The 16556-nt window shown below is 38.2% G+C and overlaps 1 protein-coding gene across 26 annotated transcripts in view; it reads left to right on the top strand.

The window, feature by feature from the left end:
- The window catches only part of LOC117421380 (receptor-type tyrosine-protein phosphatase delta-like), a 607967-nt gene that overhangs the window by 50548 nt on the left and 540863 nt on the right, over positions 1-16556 (top strand). The gene's annotated exons all lie outside the window — the stretch shown is intronic.

Genomic DNA, 16556 nt, shown 5'->3' on the forward strand with positions numbered 1-16556 from the left:
TAGGGCATACATTTTTCTACCCTGTGGAAATATCTGATGATAATATCTGATGATAAATTGAATTTATGGTGAACTGCTACATTCAATCTATCGCAGTAAATCTCCTATGCTAACTTCTTTCAGTGTGCAGGCTAAAGTCAATGCCGTGCAGACCAACTGACACTTCAAACAGACCAATTCTAACAGACTGGGATCCCCCAAGAATTGCTTTCCCTAAAAAGGGGTCAGTGGTGAGATGAATCGTTTCAACACAATCAAACACATTTATTTGAAGGGGGTAATGTAAAATATGAAACCTATTTTACCTCATTATGTCTGCATAATGGTATTTAGCAGTAGCATTAAAAGTGCACCTGACCATCATGAGTGTGCTTTTCACATCTGTAAAACCCCACTGGCAGGATGACTACATTACCATGTATAAAACACATATGAAGTTCCGAACCCACCTACTGGGCATTACGCACCTTACACTAAAACACACTGGTAGGATGTTGACAGCTTCCTACAATTCACTTGCGTTGCTACTGCCTATATTTAGCTCTTAAATAATGTAAACAACGATTAAACAGATACAACAGAGTTCTTAGAGCACATAGATTGGAAGACAGTATGGAATAGTTTATTGGATATCTTAGGTATGTTTTATATAGGGAATGTTTGGGTTCAGTTCCTGACAGACATTGACCAACTTTAAATGTTCTCATGAATACTCTAGGGAAAGGCATTACGTGGCATGCACATCAAGAGGGTGAAATAAATCTTTCAAGGACTAATAAACCATTTCAACAAGCACCATATTTAGCTTTTGAAATTACAGTCCATGCACCTCTTATATAGCTGAAACAATATAGTATATCAGAGAGTAGCACAGGTAAGAAATTAGACTTAAAAATAATAAATTACTTAAAATGTACACTTCAAAAGTTATATATATTATATATATATATATATATATATATATATATATATATATATATATTATATATATATATATATATATATAAGAACCATATTTATTCGGAATTTGCATGGAAATAGAACATTACTAGTGTTCTGAGGATTAATCGGCCTATTTGGGAACTGATATAAAAAAATAATGGATACTACCTTAGCAATGCCAAAGTCAGGTTTTTTTGTAAATTATTGCTGACTCCCCCTGTCACAAAGACGGCCGGAGTGGGTGGCGTCAGACCAGAAGCAGGAAATAAACAGACAGAGAGGTGTGGTTTGGTGGAGCTGAGCGAATGGTTTCGCTCAGCATTTAATAAACAGCACAGAAAATAAAAGGTTTTAACACAAAACACGGGACACGGCACTATACGCCAAAATAAAAAGACAAACAAAACGTACTACACTTAAACAAACAGACGAACAAACACGGTGAGTGAAAACACTTCCAATTACTTTACGTTGTTTTATTTTCTCCTTCTCTCTCTCCCGTTCTCCACTCACCGAACACCCAACCTTGAGTGGAAGAAACGTGCATCTATATATACTGTTGTGCTGGGATTCAATTACTAATTAATTATTCACTTGAATCCCAGCACGTGAATTAATTCTGTGCAACCCCGTGCTCACATATTACATTTAACCAGCACGTGAAGTGATTTGTGCCCTCCTCGTGCCTAAATACAAATCTACACTTTTTAAATACATGTGAAACACAGTTTATATCCCGTGTACCAATGACTATACACCAACATTAACACACGCACACAACACATACAACACATAATATACACACAGGGGCGGGGCACATTGCCACACCCCCACACAAATGTGAATGCCAGCGCTTAATGTCTAAGTACCATATTTTCTTAAACTTGAAAAAATATGAAATCTAAATTCAAAGTTGTAGTTTTGTAATGCTTTGAAATAGTATACAAATATTTGTATTTTGTGATTTGTATCTGGTTCCCTTTCAAGTACAAAATGTTATTCCATTACAGTTTGCAAAGTTTTCATTATTTGGTACTTTTCACAGGCTGCTATAAGAATAGCAGTGCCATACAAAAAGTGTAATGTGTGTTTTAGATGAACAAATTAATCACTTTATAAGTGCTTTAAGACAAGGCCTACATATCTTTCCACACAGTATGTTGTAAGTATGTTTGACAAGGGAAATGGAAAAGGGCAAACACAGTGTGACAACAAAGTAGCACACAGTTTCATTAGCTGTAATTTTGTTTGTTGTAAATGGCTTGAGAATGTCAGTGCAACTGGTTTCAGTCAGATGTGATTTGTGCACCTCTAAGCTTGAATTTTCAGCAATAATTTCCAATAGCTGTAGTGTAGCCTTCAGCATAATTTACTATCTGTGATATTAGCTGCTGCAGGATAATTGTTTCCTGGAGAATTATCTAAAGCCTAATAACTGGAATGTTTGTAATGGTAAAACAAATACAGACAGATTATTGTATATTGAATAAAATACAGTTCAAAGCCAAAATAGAGACACTTCTCTATGTTTTTCACACAGTGAAATGTTGTTCTGTCTGCATTAGTGTATGTTATTTTTCATTCTCTCTCAAAAAAAGAGTTTGTGTCAAATTCATACCCTGACATCTTAAAATGTGTTTTTTGTCTATCTCTCTCAAGACTGCTTATTAAGCATCCTGTGAAGAAAGCTTTTATATTTTTGTACACCAAGCCAGGTCGGCCGCATCTTCATCTGCTCATATCTTTTTCAATGTTCTTAAAACTCCTCAGGTGAAATCTTTGACCTGTAATCTAACACAGTTGCTGTATTGTGGTCATGTGACTTTGTTGTTTGTTTTCAGATGATAAAGACCCAATGTTTTCAGATTTATTAACTTCATACTGGGTACACAACTGTATTCTGTGATTGTATAGGTAAAGTTGAATCGTGGATATTGTAGAAGAACAATTAACCCCATATCCTTTGAAGGGTTATATTAACATCATCTGTTGGTGACCTAGACATTGACCTCTGACCTAATGTAACTGCCATAAGGTGACCGTTTAGGTTTATGCCGTATAGAGAGCATCAGAGCCAATGTGACGCCCCCTTCAGAGTCCCCAGCAAAGTACGCGAACCGGCGCCATCCAAGCTGTATGACTCATGCTGTGCTCCCCGAGACAGCGCTTTAACTGGATGAGCCACTTGGGGACCTGAAAAGCCATTTTTAACCTGGAGCAATCACTTGCTCCTGTGGACCGTTGCTCCGATGCATCTCATCAACAAGTCTTTGTCGATATAAGTGGACCCTGGTTTAGACAAAGCTACAAATAAACAAATCCCCTGGGCCGGATGAGATCCTCCCAGTAGTACTCAAAGAAATGAAATAAGTTATTTACAAACCGGAAAATTGCAAACGTAATACCGATCCACAAAAAGAGAGACAAAACCGAACCAGGTAACTACAGACCAATAAGCCTGACTTCTATTATATGTAAACTTATGGAAACTATAATAAGATCTAAAATGGAAAATTACCTATATGGTAACAATATCCTGGGAGACAGTGAGCATGGTTTTAGGAAAGGGAGATCATGTCTAACTAACCTGCTTCATTTTTTTGAGGATGCAACATCAACAATGGATAATTGCAAAGCATACAACATGGTTTATTTAGATTTCCAGAAACCTTTTGACCAAGTCCTGCATAAAAGATTAATTCCCAAACTGAATGCAGTAGGGATTCAAGGAAATGCATGCACATGGATTAGGGAGTGGTTAACATGTAGAAAACAGAAAGTACTGATTAGAGGAGAAACCTCAAAATGGAGCGAGGTAACCAGTGGTGTACCACAGGGATCAGTATTAGGTCCTCTGCTATTCCTAATCTACATTAATGATTTAGATTCTGGTATAGTAAGCAAACTTGTTAAATTTGCAGATGACACAAAAATAGGAGGAGTGGCAAACACTGTTGCAGTAGCAAAGGTCATTCAAAATGATCTAGACAGCATTCAGAACTGGGCAGACACATGGCAAATGACATTTAATAGAGAAAGGTGTAAAGTACTGCACATAGGCAATAAAAATGTGCATTATAAATATCATATGGGAGATACTGAAATTGAAGAAGGAATCTATGAAAAAGACCTAGGAGTTTAAGTTGACTCAGAAATGTCTTCATCTAGACAATGTGGGGAAGCTATAGAAAAGGCCAATAAGATGCTCGGATATATTGTCAATATTTCGATCCCTTAATCTCCCTCACCTTTCTCATCATTGGAGGCTGTGTGGTCCATTGGTTAAAGAAAATTGCTTGTAACCAGGAGGTCCCCTGTTCAAATCCCACCTCAGCCACTGACTCATTGTGTGACCCTGAGCAAGTCACTTAACCTCCTTGTGCTCGGTCTTTCGGGTGAGACGTAATTGTAAGTGACTCTGCAGCTGATGCATAGTTCACACACCCTAGTCTCTCTAAGTCGCCTTGGATAAAGGCGTCTGCTAAATAAACAAATAATAATAATCATATCGGTCGCTGCATGTCTGAATGCTTGAGATGATCATACAATTTTGAGGCCATGGCACACTAGTTTGATCAGTGGCAGCCATGCTGGGAGCTGTGATGAAATTTGAAAACCAGTTTCTTACCTGAAAAGAGGAGCAAAATAGTCCATTTAGGATCCAATTGTAGACCAAGCTATAAAACAGAGTATACACAGTGGTTTCCATTCAACTGATAATTCATAAACTGCACTTTTTAAAGGCATGAATTTAATTTCACCATTTCAGAAATCAGCTACTGCATGATGGTGTTTTGTTAAAAAATGGAAACCTCAAAATTGCTTGGTCCCCTACACGTTACCTTAAAATAGCTTACCAGTTACATTAACATACTGTACTGGTTGTTAAAAAATAAACATTAAACCGCAAACTGGGACTTACACAAACAATTAGAAAGGTTGATCTTTTTATGGTATAATGAAAGACATTTTTAAAGCAAATTTAAAAGGGTGTGTCTTTCATTGCCATAGGAATACATTCATGAATATCTGATCATGTGCTCTGGAGTAAGGCAGGGGTCAATTGAAAATGTTTGCACAAGAGCTAGTGAGGAGCATATTACCGTACACAAAAATGGTGCAGTGCAAAATCTTTGAAAGCTGGCCTGTAACTGTTACTTTCATTTAGATGTTCCATTCTCAATACATTATCCCCCCAGGGAGGATTTCTTAATTTTGTTCTCTACTTTTTGCATTTTGATGGGATTGTGAATCTTTCAAAGTTAGCATCACATTTTGAAAATGTTGTAGTTGACCGCACATTACAAATGCAGATCAGAAGTGTAATGTTAACTTTGATGAACCAGGCTTCAAAATTAGATGCAAAGGGTGATCAGAGACCCCCACATAAAAGCTAGGAAGAAGGGGGAAGTTGAGGGATGTTGATATCAGCATGAGCGCTATAAATCTGTTAATTTATAATACTGTTTATGAAGCAATGGGGTTGTCTGTCCTTCCAAACTATGCCTAACAAGCTCCATGAAATTTACCAACAAAGTGACATTTACCAACAAACCACTAAGTTTACGGTAGAATCTGATTTCATGGACCATGTGCCCTGGCCTTAAGAGCATTAACTGATAAATCCCCACTTCTTTATTGCTATAAAACAACACTGTTGTCCAAAACTGAATAATTGTGTAACCCAGTGGACAACTTAAAGTCTGAAAACAGGATGTTTTATTACATCTTGTAAATTTATTTTGTAACTGCTTGTTCACTAAAATTGTCTCTTTAGATTCACAGTCAGAGTAATTTTCCACATCTTGCAAATTGACATGAAAGTTTATGACTCATTTTTGTGTGTGTGGTTCTTTTTTTAATCTGTTGTGTATTTTCCATTGGTAGTAAGTCATCCCACGCAGGAGCGCAAAAAAAACTGACAGCAGCTGAAGAAATTGAGTTTGATCTGCTGACTTCAGTAAATGCAAATTGTTGCCTGAGCTGTTGATTGCTAACGTACGGCTATGAGCCAGTTACAGTACTTGGGGTTATTGCTTGCTGAAGCAGTTTGGATGAGGAAATCATGTCTAATAACCGAGAATGTATCCTTAATGTATTAAACCTGCAGTCAGAAATAATGAAGTTGAGTGTTATCAGGTCCCATTGGGAAACCCAGAGCTGAGATATGCATCTTTTAAATACCCTAATAAACTAGGGTTAGATTATCTGTCTGTCTGATGAGGAACCCATCAGGAACAATGTCATATATTAAACTGAAACTAGGACTACTTGGATTAGAAATGTAAACACAGATTTATGACACAGTTAATAGATGTTTTTAAATAGCCAAACTTTTTAAATTGTATAACTGCATTGACCTATGTACAGCTATGTAGGGATATCCCCTACAGCTAAATGTACAAGTAAACAAATATTATGCACAGTGAATTGCATTTGAAAGTACTGTATTGTATTTTATCACACACATTTCATGGCTCTAAATGTATTTCCCTTCACCCCTTCTTGATCGTTTAGCCCACTTATACCATGTATTGGCAATGTAAAAAAAGGCAGATGTAAATTTGTAGCGGTTACTGAGACCTCCTTCAACTTAGTGTTACATTTTTTGGAATCTAGAACTCATTATCTGCTTGTAGACACATGCTGTGTTTTAAGTAACTGATGTAAAATCAAGATTTAATATGATCATAAATCTGTTAAAAATTGGCCTCCAAATGAATTATAAAAGTGTACTGTACTGCTGTACTTCCTTCCAAAGTACTTCCACATCCAAGTACTGAAACAGGGCAATCTTTGATTTGCATTGAAGTTGGAATAGACTACTTCATGAACGGCTGGTGATTAGAAGCAGTCTTGGATTACCTAATGTTACATAATGTAAGAGTCCAAGATTAGTGCTAATTAGGGTCTGTGAAACTTGATGGTAGTGTCCTACTGGTACTGGCATTTAGGGCACACTCAAGACCCAAAAGTAAATTACATTTGAAATACATGACATGAAATTAATCTGAGGGTGATAAAATGAGAGGAAAATTTTTAGGAAGTCCAGCTTGTCTTATGTTCTAAAAAGCAATAAGTAAACTGCTTGATATACTCAGGTAAGGTGTGGGACATATCAACCCTATGTGGGATATTTCATAAAAGGAGAACACAGCTATCTTTACATTTGGGATATTGCCTTAGAATGATCCCAGGGAAACAAGACCCAACTGTGTAAGGCTCATGTGTTTAGCAGCCTGTAGAGTAATGCTTCAGTGCCGGTAATTAGTGAATGAGCAAATCACTTAACCTAACAGGCTGCATGTAGTATTAACAGCTTATGCACAGTAGATGAAGAATACACAAATTCTACTAGAAATGTAATTGTTCTTCTTGTTTCAATGAACCGCAATTAATCCCAACAGCCTAAATTGTAGTTCAATATAAAGATGACTGATGTCGATTTCTTTGTAAATCCATAAACGTTGTGCGACAATAACATTTTACTGTCTGCATAAGATATAAATAAGCCATATGAAAACAAATCTGAATTTGGACGCATTTGACTTAATTCTATTTTTAATAAAATCAATAAGCATTTAATGTGAAAACAAAATATAAAAGTGTTATCTTTCAGTCAATAGATTAAACCTAAGGCCACCCAATACCAAGTTAGAGAATAGTACTGGCTATATAATTGTGTGTAGCGAACACATTAGCATTTTCAGCAGCTGTAATATTAATTACACTTGTGTCTTCCTTCTGCTGATATCCTGGTTTAAACGCTTACAAAGAAATGATTCTGTTAAAAATAACTAGCATCACTAGAATAAGCCTGAATCAATAGAGAAAAGCAAGAGCTCTAACAAGCCACCTTGCCATCATCGTCTGTGCAGTAACAGAGAGCTGGTCAATAAAAATTTTTTTTTAAAAAACAGTATCAAGTAAAAAAAAAAAATAATAATAATATCTATAAAACACAGTAAATTCTCATTAAAACAAACTCGGATTAGACACGTTTCCTGATACGACACATTTTTTACAAGATCCCAGCAAAATTTAGCAGTCACTTACTGTAAATTACTTCTTATAGTACAAATTCACTTCACACAAGTTTCCTGTTAGTACGAATTATTTTGGAGCCCTCCCAGGAGAAAAAAAATGTGAATACAACTAAACACCCTATTTTCAAACCACTGAGTGCAAAGGATATTGGGAAATGTATATTAGTGCCTCTGTACTGTATTTTAGTGCTGTTTGGGGACTAGAGATTCAATGATGAAGTTTGAGTTGCCATGGTGCTCACGCAAAAGCGTGCACTATCCTTGCAGACGCAAGTGGAGGTGCTGATAGCGGTGGATAATGCACCACTAAACAAGAAAAAGAAAAATGTTGCTACAGATTTCAGGGATACAGTAATAAAGGCTTGTGAACAGCAAACTGTGGCTGCAAGTCCACTGTTCACCAAATGTTAAAACTATGTGGCAATGGGACTAATACTGTATACAAACTGAGATAAATTACTCTTTGAATTGTTTGAAAAAAATAACAACCATGAAAAGCCCCCTGATAGACCTTAGCAAGAGATAATAATGATATCTTAATGGCTGTGGTGTATGTGCTAATGTATACCATCACACAAACCCTGTGAGCATGTAACATTTATTTCTATTCCATTATTGCAGGCTGCTTTACATACATTATCCTGCACTTTGTCGCCTCAGAAAATACAAACTGTAGGCTACAGGAAATTAAACAGTAATCTTTCTATATCTGCCCAGTGCTAAGATGTCAGTTTGGTATATAGCACTGCAAGTAGTCGCGTAATGTTTTTTAAAGATATTTTTAATTTCTTCAGCTGCTGTCAGGCTTCCTTACCCTGCGTCCTTCACACTTCCACACAGTAACAAACTAGTTTACCTCCCTTTGAGATCAGCATTAGCAATCTCTATTTATGTTTTTCCTGCTTCTGGGTTTACATTAACACAGGAAATCTACCCAATATTTGTAATCACAGCCAATGACACTTTTACAACATTCTCTTTAGAATAATTATCATCTTGAAATCAAAGAACAAACAACTTGGAAGGCTGACTTTGTACAGCACTGTACATCTTATAACACTAGTAAAAATATCGTCCTTTAATATACTGTAGTACAGTGTAGGTGTGCACTAATATGTAGATTTTGGCAGAATTTGTCACAATTGAGTTACATTATGCTGACACAAAAAAAATCTGGCAGCAGCAGCTCTAGCTCTGCCACGGGCAGCTCCGGTTCCAGTGTGGGCAACCCCAGCTCTCGGTGCTTGTAGTTTGCTTCTTGCTGCTCTGCAATAGCCTGATTCAATGCTTTTAGTTTATCTTCCATTTTTATTTGAGTTGGGTCAGTAGGGGTGCTATCCCACCCTGACCATATATGGCAAAGCCCTCGACTTGGGCTCAGAATAAACAAACAAAACATAAGCCTAACTCCTCCCCCCACCCCCGCCCCCGCCCCCGCCCCCGCTTCCTCAGCCTGGCATAAGGCCCTGATGCAGGGTTTCCAACCCTTATATGCAGGGGCCTCATTAACTCGATTGGAGCCAGGTGTTCCTCTCTGGCTCGCCCAAGTTTCCTTCTCATCTCACTGCTAGGTGCCACATAGTATTGTACAAATATAATGTACTATAGCATGGTTCAAACACATTGTAAAAATATAATAATAATTATAATAATTATTATTATTATTAGTAGTCGTAGTCGTAGTAGTCGTAGTAGTTGTAGTATTAATAATCCCTGACAGCATCATACAGTATAATAACCAGACTTTTCCCTGCCCATTAATGTTGAAGTCCTTTAATTTACCATCAGTAGCACATCCCCAACCCAGTCATATACTGGTAAGCTCAACAAACCTGAAGGCGCCTAGACTGACATTTTCAGAAGCTGAAATGATTAGTTGAGCTTCAGCACCATACTGTATTTTTTACAGAAAACACCAGTGGGAGTATAGGGTTGTATTTTTTCCACGGTAAAAAATTGCTTATTTCATGGTCAAAAAAGATGTATTTCAAGAGATTTGATGATTATAAATAATATTTATTAAAGCAGGAAAAATAGCTTTGTCAATTTCAAATTTGATCATTTTTTTCTAAAGTTATTATACAGCATATGTTCCTAAATATTTCCTGAAAAAACATTACATGCTAAATTGTAGACTATTTTGGTTTTTATGTCCACCTTCTATTTTCACCATCAGTGAATTTTCAAACTACTGTAACAACATAAATAAATGTAAAAATAACAACAGACAGTTTCCGTTCAAACATTTACCAGAAGCAAACTAACTAAACCGGCTGCCAGGTTCATAAATGCAGTGTAACCTGTTGGGCGTCAATAAGGGAAACCTTTGCTGTATTTAAGTGATAAAAAATATGTATATTTACTCTATTCTTTCAGAAATGGGAATTTTCACTGGGAACTACATATTTTGTGGCAATTGGTTAATTTCACAGAAATCGTGAAATCCGTAATGACAGTGAAAAAAAATACAGCATGCTTGAGCCCCTCAAAAAAACTGAAGGATGCCTTAAATAAATAAAATAAACCGCACTTAAATGGCAATTAAAATAAAAAGTATACCCCAATATAACCTTGAAGGCTTACTAAAAAATAACCATACTTCATTTCAAAATGCTAACCAAGGTTGCCAACCACCCATAAATATATGGACAGTCATTACAAAAGTTACATTTTAAAACTATTCGTAACAAAATGTGTCTGTGATTTTAGATCGAAATAAAGGATTCTCAATCACCTCGAATACCTACACCTTGTGTGATGACAGTGAAAAGTATCAAAAGAAGAATGACAATTAACAATACTGTGCTGAAATTAGTATGCGCTTTTCAACCAAGTAGCCAAAGCACTGTGAGTTCGGGCGACATCGTCCAGCTTGCAATTCTTTTACCACAGATTGGTCTAGGAAATATGCTGGATAGCCTAGAAATTGAATTTATGGAGTACCAAGTGACTGACTTGACAAATCTGAGACGGGATCTTGCGGCTGATGAATACTGGCACAAAATGGTGCCCTTCTCTACACCTAGTTTAGAGCCACGTTTTCCTACACTTGCCAAGTTTGCCATGAATATGTTGGCTTTGCCACAAAGTGCTGCAGAATTAGAACAAGTTTTATTCTCAGATTAATCAGCACCAGCTTCAGACCAATGAAGCAAATGATTTAGTCTGCAAATGTGTCTATGTATGAAGTAAATATGACCTAAAGAAAGTGCATAAAAATTGCCTATTTTATAATGTATTTTATTGTTTCTAAATTTTTTAAAATTATGTCAGTAAAAACAAAATTGCAAGGTTGCCAACCATGATGGCTCCACTGCAGAACTGCAGGCGCCCTATCGGCCACAGGGGTCGCCGGTGCGCAGTGAACCATGGATTCCCCTGCCGACCTAATCCCTCCCTACCCGGGCGACGCTCGGCCAATTGTGCGCTGCCCCCTAGGAACCCCCGGACACGGTTGGCTGTGACATAGCCTAGATTCGAACCTGCGATTTTTAACTCTTTATATTGATGTGTGGATTAGTACATATTTGATAGATGTGTGTGAGAGGTTGGTGAAATTCACTGGACACAAGACTTCGGTAAAGGTCTGAACACCCCGCAGGGGTGTACTTTATTAATTCTGCCACAAGGTGGTACTGCACTGCTGGCTCAGTCGAATACCATCACTGGTGAAAGAGGAGCCAATAATTAGTGCACACACACAAACACAGGTGCGTCCAAATAATAATACAAACAAAAGGTGAAAGCAAAAAGGGAAAATAAAACACAGTAACAAATCTACAAATAAAAGTTGCTGCTTTTGCAGCGTTCCCCCACCGTCACTACGCGTACGGTTTGGGTCTTCAGCCTGCACCCTGCTATTCCTCAGCAATACTTTATGGGGTTGCCCAAGGCTTCCCCGTTAACTATTTCAGATCATCTGGTCTTCTATTCACGGCTATCTTGCCTGTCTGTCTATCCTCCTTGCTCCAGACACTAGTGGTTTCGTAGGGTCTGGACCTCAGTTTCTAACCAGAGCTCCCTCTGTTATGCTTCCTAAAGGGGTAGACCTGAGGAATAGCAGAGCATTATTTTTATAGGTCGAGCACCCCTCAAGGCCCGCCACCCGACCACTCAGAGAGAGAGAGAGAGAGAGAGAGCCCTCACCCAACCTCTCCGTGTCACTGCCATGATTGACAGGCAGACCCTTCACGGCTCCCGAGCTCCTCCTGCAGGATCATGCAAGCATCAGACAGCTAGCACAGATCTCGCCCTGTTACAATGTGTCATTCAGTGACTGACTTTTCTAGAAGTGGGACTGAGAAATAAAGGGCTAAAGGAAGATGATCTTACTTTTTTAGGGTCAGAATACTAAATGTGCCATCTGGCATGAGGAACAAACTTTTATCATTTTGGTGCCTCCCCCAGAACTGTTTTGAGAAGAAAGACATCATTGTCCTCTAACCTTGTATCACTTTCCTTAGCCAGGAAGAACAACACACCCTTCTAAAACTTGAGGCATTACCTTTACCACAATTGAATCTGTTCCTGCAAACATAAATATTGAGTGTCATTCACACCACTTAGGGCATAATTTGGTTAAAGAAAAACAAAAAAAAATCCAATAGATTTAAAGTAATTGTGTTGATGATAATCTACCATGCTGATTACATGAGGTTGTTATTGAGCTTGTTGGATATACAGTGAGTGATGTTGAGTTGAAGAGAGCCCATGTTGCGTCTACTGGGCTATTCTTATTGTCTATATGTTGTTTGGACAAGTACTATTGGCTGTAACTCTATGCTTCTGATGTTTATTTATTTTTTTTAGCTAATGAAGGTGTTATTGAAGACCATGGGTATCTTACAGGACATAGTGTTTTCTGCTAGCTTGAACTGAGCTAAAACAGGAAAAATTGAATAATGCAACACATTGGTTTTTGTGTCATTTTCTTTCTTTCACTGTGCTCATTTTTTACTCAGATGAGTAGGAGTGCATTCAGTACTTTATCACTGCAAGGCTCAGCTTTCACGTCTTTCGTCTCTTGGGTGTTGTATTACAGTTATGGCAGCATGCACATATCAGCCTGAAAACCTTAAATGCAGGTTGTTGTACTACACCATTCCCTTTGAAGTATGAAATGTAACCATTACTGTATGGGTATTTACCCCCTAAAGACCCCGGAACCTGACTAAGATATATCAAAGCTGCTTGCAGACCCTGTGACACAGTCATGGCCTGCCCCTGAGGGCATAACAGTACTGCGCTCACAGACCTTAGCGCCATTTCTCCTTTCAATACTGACCTGACATACGAGCCTTGTTCACATAAGTACTTGTTACCTCTATCTGCTATATATTCCGCATTTACTGTGTTTTTACACAAAATGTATGTGACATCAAAATAATTGCTGTAATAATTTTCATGAATTATGCGTAATTTGTGCACTACAGCCTGTTGCTTGTTACATCCCACTGCAGCCTTGTTCTCCGCATGAAGCTAGCACCTTAGTCGCTCCTTTCCAGGGATCCAGCAATGTAAGTCGGCTGACTTCTGTTCTTCCTCCAGGCTGTTTAGCTGTGCCTGGAGTTATTGTTTCTCGTTTTTTGTTACGAGACCTTTTATTCTCGTTTTATTACAAGACATTATTTACTGTAATATGTTATTACTGTTTGTAGAGAAGTTTCTCTTGTTTTTTATGTTTCTTTACAGAGGCTACTTGCAGGCTAATCTGCAAAGTGGTGCTTTACACACATACAGTGAGAGGAGCTGCTGGGCTCAGCAGCACTGTGTATGACCAAGACACGCACTTCGCGTGTTGTTTGCAGTCTCATCCACAGTATCTTGATACCGTTTTAGTGACTGCTTTTGGCATCACCATTGCAAAGGCTGTTAGTCCATTCTAACAAGCAGGCTTCCCTCAGTTCCGTGTGTGTACTGGCTGCGTGGTTTTGCCAGAGGCTTGTACAGGTGGGTATCCCTGTACATTGCTACCCACGGTGAATGCGAACCGATGGACCCGTACTGTACGGTACCGAACCGGGGCCGAGGTTACCGAACCGATACCGAACTGAGCAGGTACTATCCCAGTTCCGACCTGGTACTGGACCATACTGACCTGGTGCTAAAGTCACCTAACTGGTACTAGACCGACCCAGTCTCTACCTGGTCCTACATGGCCCACTACCGATCGGTGCTCATGGCCCCCAGTCCAGTACCAAACTGTTCTTGACCCATCCGGTTGCTATCTATAAGCAGATTGAGGCAGCACCTGTACATCTGTATACTGTACACTACATTGCTTGCTTCTTGCATCATGCCTGGGTTTTATCCCTGCGAGACATGCAAGGCCAGTCTGCCTGTCTGGGGCCAGAGCACGCCACAGAGGCACTGGTGAACCGCAGTTTCTGTGAGTTTTGTGTACATTTCTCTGGGCGCACGCTGGAGAAACATCTCTCCCGCAACTCTACAGAGCGCTCTGCGTCCCTCACTCCTGCACTGCACTTTTCCCCATCACCCTCTGTTAGAGAGAGGGCTGTGACCTGACCCCATGGCTCTGTGCCAAGGAAGAACGAACAGCGCACCCAGGACAGTAGCCCATGCAGGGTACCGTCTTCATGGTCTTTCTCCTATTCCTCTGCTTCTCCCCCGAGGAAGAAGAATAAAAGCCACCGTTCCAAATGATCGGCTGACTGTTGTAGTATTTCATGTGTCCTCCTTTTGCTTTTATTACGGCTTTCTGACATTTACGATCATTCTTAACCAGTATTTTACACCTTGTTGGTGAAAGCTGGCCCCATAATGTCTATTGCCTTCAGCTCAAACAGATTAGATACACAATGCTTAGCTACAGATCAGTCAAAAGCTATTTCTATTGGATTGAGATCTGGCGATTTGTGAAGGCCATTCCAGAACTTTTAACTTTGTTTTCTTCAAGAATTCCAAGTTGGTTTAGCCGTATGATTTCGGTTGTTGCCGTGTTGAAAGGAAAACTGCCTGCCAATTGGCCTGTGAACGGATGGTATCATTGTACTTTGTAGAATATTTTGATATATGGCTGCATTAGTTCAATCTTCAATCACATACAAATCTCCATGATTGAACCACCTCCATGTTGAACTGTATGTATAAGGTTTTCTTTATTTGAAGGCTTGCCCTTTTTTTCTCCAAACATACTGTGGACCATTTTGGGGGAAAAGTTATATTTTAGTCTCACTGGACCAGAGAATTTTGTTGTTGAATGCTTCAGATTCCTGTTCATATTTCTTGACCAATTTTAGAAGGTTTTATGAATTTTCTTTAAAAGTGGTTTGCAGCGAGGTCTACGTACATCAACTCTTCTGTGTTCAGGTGCCTTTGGACAGCTCTTTCATGCACTATTATGCCTGATGCTTATAAATCTTTCTTTAAATCCTTGGCTGTTAATCTTGGATTTTTTTTTTAGCTGCTCGGATGATTCTCCTACTTGCTGTACCCGTTTCTTTGGAACTCCACTTCTTTCAAATGTTTCACTTGAATTTGTTCTATGGTACTTTTTGATTATTGCTCTGACTGTGGATTTTGGTATTCCATATTTCTTTGATGCTGTTCTGTAGCCATTTCCTTTGTTGAAGATTCCTACAAGTGCTTTTCTCAAACATGATTCCAACTCCTTTGTCTTGACCATCATCAGCTGTGTTGCCAAAATGTTCTTCTTCAACAGATGTTGGAAATAATTATCTCTGTCGGTCAATTGACTTTATAATTACGCTGATTTACTATGTAATGGTTTTCAATCAATTAATATACAGTACATTTAATGTAAAGGTGCAATACTTTTGTTGTGAACATATATTAATCCCGGAAATACACGAATAGGACCTGATTTTAAAGCCCTGAATCTCTTATTTCGAACTGTGCCATGCAAGCATGGCTCTCTTAGAGTAAAAAGATGTAAAGGTCCAGGTCACCGGCGGGATTTTTAAGATGGGGCGGACACTAAAGAGTTAGGTGGGGTTTTTTGGGGGGGTTTTTTTTCAGAAAGATTGTTTGTTAAACTACCAGAAATTGTATATTGTATATCTTTGTCATACTAATCAGTGGCTAATGTTCACTAAATGCTTGTAATTAACATGCTTTTTTAATTAGCTTATATTAGGTGTAGGGTGCCAATACTTATGTCTGCGACTATTAAATTGGTCATGTGACTTCTAGCCAACCAGATTGTAAAGACACAGAATTATAAAGCTGTTAGTTGTCACGCTCTATCATTTCAAAATGAAAATGAATTAACATGCAATTATGTTGCAATAGTTGCTATACAATAGACTGTTGTTCATTAACATATGAGAAATATAATATTATTTTTGGAGCTGTGAAATATGTTTCACTGAGGAATACTGTATGCATGTTTATTATAGCTTGACATACCACAGAAATATTCTTAAAACTATTCTTAAAGTGTTTGTTTTTCTATAGCATTAGTGTATATCTGCTAGTTACCAGGCATCATAAAATAGTTATAATGTTAAAAAATCTTAATTGTTTAGTTACTTAATAATGATTAAAAAAAAAATTATAATTAGTGTAAAGATGAAGCTGAAGTCAGGA

This window comes from Acipenser ruthenus, chromosome 1 (genome assembly GCF_902713425.1).
Source record: "Acipenser ruthenus chromosome 1, fAciRut3.2 maternal haplotype, whole genome shotgun sequence".
Lineage (NCBI taxonomy): Eukaryota > Metazoa > Chordata > Actinopteri > Acipenseriformes > Acipenseridae > Acipenser > Acipenser ruthenus.